Raw genomic sequence first — 9,193 nt, forward strand, 5'->3', positions numbered from 1 at the left:
AATCATGGAATCAAGGAGCCCATTGTGACACGGCTGCATGGAACCAATGGTCCATGGTTACACGGCAGATTCAAGAAGAGCACGGTGACACCACGCAACATTATGGAACCGTACGTCCATTGTGACACAGCAGGGCCTCATGGAAACAAGGGGACCATTGTGGCAAAGCAGGGCCTAATGGAAGCATGGAGAGCATTGTGACACTAAGGAAACTCCTGGAACCAAGATGACCACTGGCACATAATGGAACCTCATGGAAGCAAGCCTCCACAATGACTTTGGAGGGCCTCAGGGACCACAGGACCCATTGTGACACAGCAGGACCTGGTGGAACCAAGGAGCCTTTGTGATACTCCAGATCCGCATGGAAGCCAGGGTGCACTGAGACACAGCGGGGCCTTGTTGGAACCAAAGACACCTCTGCAAAAAGCAGGCTAGCTCATAGAAGCAAGGAGTCCTTTGTTACAACATCAAACCTATGGAAGCAAGGGACCATTGTGACACTGCGGGGCCTCATGGAACCAATTGTCCATGATGACAGTGCGGATCAAAGGAGACCATGGTGACACTGCGGAACCTGATGGAACCAAGGAGCCATTGTGACACAGTGGGGCCTCATGGAATCAAGGAGACCATTGTGACCCAGGTGTTGCATGGGAAGGCAAGGAGCCATTGTGCCACTTTGGGCTTCTTCCCTTGAGCTCTGCAGCTGGCTGTCCCAGCCCAGCGCACCATGTGCCACCTGCTCTCCTCAGGGCTCTGCCTGCACACAGCCCCAGGAGAAGTTTTCCTGTTTGCAAGGAAAGAATGGAAAAGCCTGAGCAGGTTTCCTAAACAACAAGCCCCACTCAGGAGCCACATGCTCAGTACAGGCTGCCGGGAACGATGTCCCCTTTCTACAAGGGTCAGTGTGAGCAGGAATGAATGATCTCTGGGAGCAGAATTCTCGGAGTCTTTCCACTGAATTCTCTGTCCCTGTGTCTTGGGGTGACTTTATCATGTGTATCCCCTATTGCTGCTCTATGCCCAGAAGTGAACTTTGTGCATTTCTGTGCCTTTCAACTGAGCCTGAGAGGGGGGAGAGGAAAAAAAACCGGACAAACTTCTCAGAGCGTTTGTTCAAGGACACACATACACACTCCTCTGCATCCTGCTTGCAGCAAGAGCAGAGGAAGCAACCTTGTTTCTTTTGAGCCAGTTTTCAGCTCCTTTTCTCTGGGGGGAGATGGAGAGTTGAACTTTGTTTTCCTGGGACTTTGGGGGTTTTTTTCCCTTCTTCTCTTCTTGACTCTTTCAACATCAGAGCACATTGGGAGAATTTTCTCCCGAGGTGGGGGCCCTGAATGTGGGCCCATGAGCCAGCTGCAAGGAGGAGGAGAGAGACTACACCTACGGAAGTGTTGGGGTTCCTCCCCCCTGCCATGAGGTCATGGGAGAGGGGACCCTGGGGTAGAGGCATGGCCTGGGCACGGGGGTCTCCCTGCTCCCTGCTCACATGTGCCCTAACCCTGTTCAGCACTGGTTATTTTGTGTTGCCTTGTGCGAGGAGGGCCCTGGTTGTGCTGTGATTGCTCAGTTCTTTGGCAGTGCCCCACCCATGTGGCTGGAGAAGAAAGAGCTCTGAAACTTCTCTCAAGAATCGCTCCCTGTTTCTTTGCACGGGCCTCGCTGTCTATGGATGTTTCAGGAGACCCCAGCGAAACACAGAAGGACTCTCAAATTATCCCAGCTTTCTCTGCACAGCGAGAGCTTTTAATATTTAGCATTGCTATCCTTTTCCTGTGTGTTTGTTAAAAAAATAGTTTTTATCTCTTTCACTTTCTTCCCAGGAAAGTTCTTTTTTCCAAAAACCTGGTGGGGGAGGGCTGGGTGTAACCTGCCTTCTATCAGAGGATATTTTCCTCCACATTTGTCCAAACCGGCACAGCCTGTCCTTTCCCTAGGTGTCTTTTGCAGATGGAAGCTGCTGGTGCCATTGTCAGCTTGACGCCCTCTTTTGATGCAAGCAGATGTTGCCAGGTGTGTTCAGCAGCTGTTGCTCAATGCTTATGCCAAGCTATTGTGTTCCTCATGGAACCAAGGAGCCACTGTGACACTGCAGGGGCTGATGGCATCAAGGAGGCAATTGTGACAGTACAGAACCTCCTAGAAACAAGGCTCCATTGTGACACCATGGGGAATCATGGAATCAAGGAGCCCATTGTGACACGGCTGCATGGAACCAATGGTCCATGGTTACACGGCGGATTCAAGAAGAGCACGGTGACACCACGCAACATCATGGAACCATAGGTCCATTGTGACACAGCGGGGCCTCATGGAAACAAGGGGACCATTGTGGCAAAGCAGGGCCTAATGGAAGCATGGAGAGCATTGTGACACTAAGGAAACTCCTGGAACCAAGATGACCACTGGCACATAATGGAACCTCATGGAAGCAAGCCTCCACAATGACTTTGGAGGGCCTCAGGGACCACAGGACCCATTGTGACACAGCAGGACCTGGTGGAACCAAGGAGCCTTTGTGATACTCCACATCCGCATGGAAGCCAGGGTGCACTGAGACACAGCGGGGCCTTGTTGGAACCAAAGACACCTCTGCAAAAAGCAGGCTAGCTCATAGAAGCAAGGAGTCCTTTGTTACAACATCAAACCTATGGAAGCAAGGGACCATTGTGACACTGCGGGGCCTCATGGAACCAATTGTCCATGATGACAGTGCGGATCAAAAGAGACCATGGTGACACTGCGGAACCTGATGGAACCAAGGAGCCATTGTGACACAGTGGGGCCTCATGGAATCAAGGAGACCATTGTGACCCAGGTGTTGCATGGGAAGGCAAGGAGCCATTGTGACACTTTGGGCTTCTTCCCTTGAGCTCTGCAGCTGGCTGTCCCAGCCCAGCGCACCATGTGCCACCTGCTCTCCTCAGGGCTCTGCCTGCACACAGCCCCAGGAGAAGTTTTCCTGTTTGCAAGGAAAGAATGGAAAAGCCGGAGCAGGTTTCCTAAACAACAAACCCCACTCAGGAGCCACATGCTCAGTACAGGCTGCCTGGAACGATGTCCCCTTTCTACAAGGGTCAGTGTGTGCAGGAATGAATGATCTCTGGGAGCAGAATTCTCGGAGTCTTTCCACTGAATTCTCTGTCCCTGTGTCTTGGGGTGACTTTATTGTGTGTATCCCCTATTGCTGCTCTATGCCCAGAAGTGAACTTTGTGCATTTCTGTGCCTTTCAACTGAGCCTGAGAGGGGGGAGAGGAAAAAAAACCGGACAAACTTCTCAGAGCGTTTGTTCAAGGACACACATACACACTCCTCTGCATCCTGCTTGCAGCAAGAGCGAAGGAAGCAACTTGGTTTCTTTTTAGCCAGTTTTCAGCTCCTTTTCTCTGGGGGGAGATGGAGAGTTGAACTTTGTTTTCCTGGGACTTTGGGGGTTTTTTTCCCTTCTTCTCTTCTTGACTCTTTCAACATCAGAGCACATTGGGAGAATTTTCTCCCGAGGTGGGGGCCCTGAATGTGGGCCCATGAGCCAGCTGCAAGGAGGAGGAGAGAGACTACACCTACGGAAGTGTTGGGGTTCCTCCCCCCTGCCATGAGGTCATGGGAGAGGGGACCCTGGGGTAGAGGCATGGCCTGGGCACGGGGTCTCCCTGCTCCCTGCTCACATGTGCCCTAATCCTGTTCAGCACTGCTTATTTTGTGTTGCCCTGTGCCAGGAGGGCCCTGGTTGTGCTGTGATTGCTCAGTTCTTTGGCAGTGCCCCGCCCATGTGGCTGGAGAAGAAAGAGCTCTGAAACTTCTCTCAAGAATCGCTCCCTGTTTCTTTGCACGGGCCTCGCTGTCTATGGATGTTTCAGGAGACCCCAGCGAAACACAGAAGGACTCTCAAATTATCCCAGCTTTCTCTGCACAGCGAGAGCTTTTAATATTTAGCATTGCTATCCTTTTCCTGTGTGTTTGTTAAAAAAATAGTTTTTATCTCTTTCACTTTCTTCCCAGGAAAGTTCTTTTTTCCAAAAACCTGGTGGGGGAGGGCTGGGTGTAACCTGCCTTCTATCAGAGGATATTTTCCTCCACATTTGTCCAAACCGGCACAGCCTGTCCTTTCCTGGGTCTCTGTTGCAGATGGAAGCTGCTGGTGCCATTGTCAGCTTGAAGCCCTCTTTTGATGCAAGCAGATGTTGCCAGGTGTGTTCAGCAGCTGTTGCTCAATGCTTATGCCAAGCTATTGTGTTCCTCATGGAACCAAGGAGCCATTGTGACACTGCAGGGGCTGATGGCATCAAGGAGGCAATTGTGACAGTACAGAACCTCCTAGAAACAAGGCTCCATTGTGACACCGTGGGGAATCATGGAATCAAGGAGCCCATTGTGACACGGCTGCATGGAACCAATGGTCCATGGTTACACTGCGGATTCAAGAAGAGCACGGTGACACCACGCAACATCATGGAACCATAGGTCCATTGTGACACAGCGGGGCCTCATGGAAACAAGGGGACCATTGTGGCAAAGCAGGGCCTAATGGAAGCATGGAGAGCATTGTGACACTAAGGAAACTCCTGGAACCAAGATGACCACTGGCACATAATGGAACCTCATGGAAGCAAGCCTCCACGATGGTTTTGGAGGGCCTCAGGGACCACAGGACCCATTGTGACACAGCAGGACCTGGTGGAACCAAGGAGCCTTTGTGATACTCCAGATCCACATGGAAGCCAGGGTGCACTGAGACACAGCGGGGCCTTGTTGGAACCAAAGACACCTCTGCAAAAAGCAGGCTAGCTCATAGAAGCAAGGAGTCCTTTGTTACAACATCAAACCTATGGAAGCAAGGGACCATTGTGACACTGCGGGGCCTCATGGAACCAATTGTCCATGATGACAGTGCGGATCAAAGGAGACCATGGTGACACTGCGGAACCTGATGGAACCAAGGAGCCATTGTGACACAGTGGGGCCTCATGGAATCAAGGAGACCATTGTGACCCAGGTGTTGCATGGGAAGGCAAGGAGCCATTGTGACACTTTGGGCTTCTTCCCTTGAGCTCTGCAGCTGGCTGTCCCAGCCCAGCGCACCATGTGCCACCTGCTCTCCTCAGGGCTCTGCCTGCACACAGCCCCAGGAGAAGTTTTCCTGTTTGCAAGGAAAGAATGGAAAAGCCGGAGCAGGTTTCCTAAACAACAAACCCCACTCAGGAGCCACATGCTCAGTACAGGCTGCCTGGAACGATGTCCCCTTTCTACAAGGGTCAGTGGGAGCAGGAATGAATGATCTCTGGGAGCAGAATTCTCGGAGTCTTTCCACTGAATTCTCTGTCCCTGTGTCTTGGGGTGACTTTATCGTGTGTATCCCCTATTGCTGCTCTATGCCCAGAAGTGAACTTTGTGCATTTCTGTGCCTTTCAACTGAGCCTGAGAGGGGGGAGAGGAAAAAAAACCGGACAAACTTCTCAGAGCGTTTGTTCAAGGACACACATACACACTCCTCTGCATCCTGCTTGCAGCAAGAGCAGAGGAAGCAACTTGGTTTCTTTTTAGCCAGTTTTCAGCTCCTTTTCTCTGGGGGGAGATGGAGAGTTGAACTTTGTTTTCCTGGGACTTCGGGGGTTTTTTTTCCCTTCTTCTCTTCTTGACTCTTTCAACATCAGAGCACATTGGGAGAATTTTCTCCCGAGGTGGGGGCCCTGAATGTGGGCCCATGAGCCAGCTGCAAGGAGGAGGAGAGAGACTACACCTACGGAAGTGTTGGGGTTCCTCCCCCCTGCCATGAGGTCATGGGAGAGGGGACCCTGGGGTAGAGGCATGGCCTGGGCACGGGGGTCTCCCTGCTCCCTGCTCACATGTGCCCTAACCCTGTTCAGCACTGCTTATTTTGTGTTGCCTTGTGCGAGGAGGGCCCTGGTTGTGCCGTGATTGCTCAGTTCTTTGGCAGTGCCCCGCCCATGTGGCTGGAGAAGAAAGAGCTCTGAAACTTCTCTCAAGAATCGCTCCCTGTTTCTTTGCACGGGCCTCGCTGTCTATGGATGTTTCAGGAGACCCCAGCGAAACACGGAAGGACTCTCAAATTATCCCAGCTTTCTCTGCACAGCGAGAGCTTTTAATATTTAGCATTGCTATCCTTTTCCTGTGTGTTTGTTAAAAAAATAGTTTTTATCTCTTTCACTTTCTTCCCAGAAAAGTTCTTTTTTCCAAAAACCTGGTGGGGGAGGGCTGGGTGTAACCTGCCTTCTATCAGAGGATATTTTCCTCCACATTTGTCCAAACCGGCACAGCCTGTCCTTTCCTGGGTCTCTGTTGCAGATGGAAGCTGCTGGTGCCATTGTCAGCTTGAAGCCCTCTTTTGATGCAAGCAGATGTTGCCAGGTGTGTTCAGCAGCTGTTGCTCAATGCTTATGCCAAGCTATTGTGTTCCTCATGGAACCAAGGAGCCATTGTGACACTGCAGGGGCTGATGGCATCAAGGAGGCAATTGTGACAGTACAGAACCTCCTAGAAACAAGGCTCCATTGTGACACCGTGGGGAATCATGGAATCAAGGAGCCCATTGTGACGCGGCTGCATGGAACCAATGGTCCATGGTTACACGGCGGATTCAAGAAGAGCACGGTGACACCACGCAACATCACGGAACCATAGGTCCATTGTGACACAGCGGGGCCTCATGGAAACAAGGGGACCATTGTGGCAAAGCAGGGCCTAATGGAAGCATGGAGAGCATTGGGACACTAAGGAAACTCCTGGAACCAAGATGACCACTGGCACATAATGGAACCTCATGGAAGCAAGCCTCCACAATGACTTTGGAGGGCCTCAGGGACCACAGGACCCATTGTGACACAGCAGGACCTGGTGGAACCAAGGAGCCTTTGTGATACTCCACATCCACATGGAAGCCAGGGTGCACTGAGACACAGCGGGGCCTTGTTGGAACCAAAGACACCTCTGCAAAAAGCAGGCTAGCTCATAGAAGCAAGGAGTCCATTGTTACAACGTAAAAGCTATGCAACCAAGGGACCATTGTGACACTGCGGGGCCTCATGGAACCAATTGTCCATGATGACAGTGCGGATCAAAGGAGACCATGGTGACACTGCGGAACCTGATGGAACCAAGGAGCCATTGTGACACAGTGGGGCCTCATGGAATCAAGGAGACCATTGTGACCCAGGTGTTGCATGGGAAGGCAAGGAGCCATTGTGACACTTTGGGCTTCTTCCCTTGAGCTCTGCAGCTGGCTGTCCCAGCCCAGCGCACCATGTGCCACCTGCTCTCCTCAGGGCTCTGCCTGCACACAGCCCCAGGAGAAGTTTTCCTGTTTGCAAGGAAAGAATGGAAAAGCCTGAGCAGGTTTCCTAAACAACAAGCCCCACTCAGGAGCCACATGCTCAGTACAGGCTGCCTGGAACGATGTCCCCTTTCTACAAGGGTCAGTGGGAGCAGGAATGAATGATCTCTGGGAGCAGAATTCTCGGAGTCTTTCCACTGAATTCTCTGTCCCTGTGTCTTGGGGTGACTTTATTGTGTGTATCCCCTATTGCTGCTCTATGCCCAGAAGTGAACTTTGTGCATTTCTGTGCCTTTCAACTGAGCCTGAGAGGGGGGAGAGGAAAAAAAACCGGACAAACTTCTCAGAGCGTTTGTTCAAGGACACACATACACACTCCTCTGCATCCTGCTTGCAGCAAGAGCAGAGGAAGCAACTTGGTTTCTTTTTAGCCAGTTTTCAGCTCCTTTTCTCTGGGGGGAGATGGAGAGTTGAACTTTGTTTTCCTGGGACTTCGGGGGGTTTTTTTCCCTTCTTCTCTTCTTGACTCTTTCAACATCAGAGCACATTGGGAGAATTTTCTCCCGAGGTGGGGGCCCTGAATGTGGGCCCATGAGCCAGCTGCAAGGAGGAGGAGAGAGACTACACCTACGGAAGTGTTGGGGTTCCTCCCCCCTGCCATGAGGTCATGGGAGAGGGGACCCTGGGGTAGAGGCATGGCCTGGGCACGGGGGTCTCCCTGCTCCCTGCTCACATGTGCCCTAACCCTGTTCAGCACTGCTTATTTTGTGTTGCCTTGTGCCAGGAGGGCCCTGGTTGTGCTGTGATTGCTCAGTTCTTTGGCAGTGCCCCGCCCATGTGGCTGGAGAAGAAAGAGCTCTGAAACTTCTCTCAAGAATCGCTCCCTGTTTCTTTGCACGGGCCTCGCTGTCTATGGATGTTTCAGGAGACCCCAGCGAAACACGGAAGGACTCTCAAATTATCCCAGCTTTCTCTGCACAGCGAGAGCTTTTAATATTTAGCATTGCTATCCTTTTCCTGTGTGTTTGTTAAAAAAATAGTTTTTATCTCTTTCACTTTCTTCCCAGGAAAGTTCTTTTTTCCAAAAACCTGGTGGGGGAGGGCTGGGTGTAACCTGCCTTCTATCAGAGGATATTTTCCTCCAAATTTGTCCAAACCGGCACAGCCTGTCCTTTCCTGGGTCTCTGTTGCAGATGGAAGCTGCTGGTGCCATTGTCAGCTTGAAGCCCTCTTTTGATGCAAGCAGATGTTGCCAGGTGTGTTCAGCAGCTGTTGCTCAATGCTTATGCCAAGCTATTGTGTTCCTCATGGAACCAAGGAGCCACTGTGACACTGCAGGGGCTGATGGCATCAAGGAGGCAATTGTGACAGTACAGAACCTCCTAGAAACAAGGCTCCATTGTGACACCGTGGGGAATCATGGAATCAAGGAGCCCATTGTGACACGGCTGCATGGAACCAATGGTCCATGGTTACACGGCGGATTCAAGAAGAGCACGGTGACACCACGCAACATCATGGAACCATAGGTCCATTGTGACACAGCGGGGCCTCATGGAAACAAGGGGACCATTGTGGCAAAGCAGGGCCTAATGGAAGCATGGAGAGCATTGTGACACTAAGGAAACTCCTGGAACCAAGATGACCACTGGCACATAATGGAACCTCATGGAAGCAAGCCTCCACAATGACTTTGGAGGGCCTCAGGGACCACAGGACCCATTGTGACACAGCAGGACCTGGTGGAACCAAGGAGCCTTTGTGATACTCCACATCCGCATGGAAGCCAGGGTGCACTGAGACACAGCGGGGCCTTGTTGGAACCAAAGACACCTCTGCAAAAAGCAGGCTAGCTCATAGAAGCAAGGAGTCCTTTGTTACAACATCAAACCTATGGA

Source organism: Aphelocoma coerulescens, unplaced genomic scaffold, assembly GCF_041296385.1.
Source record: "Aphelocoma coerulescens isolate FSJ_1873_10779 unplaced genomic scaffold, UR_Acoe_1.0 HiC_scaffold_85, whole genome shotgun sequence".
NCBI classification, from domain to species: Eukaryota; Metazoa; Chordata; class Aves; order Passeriformes; family Corvidae; genus Aphelocoma; species Aphelocoma coerulescens.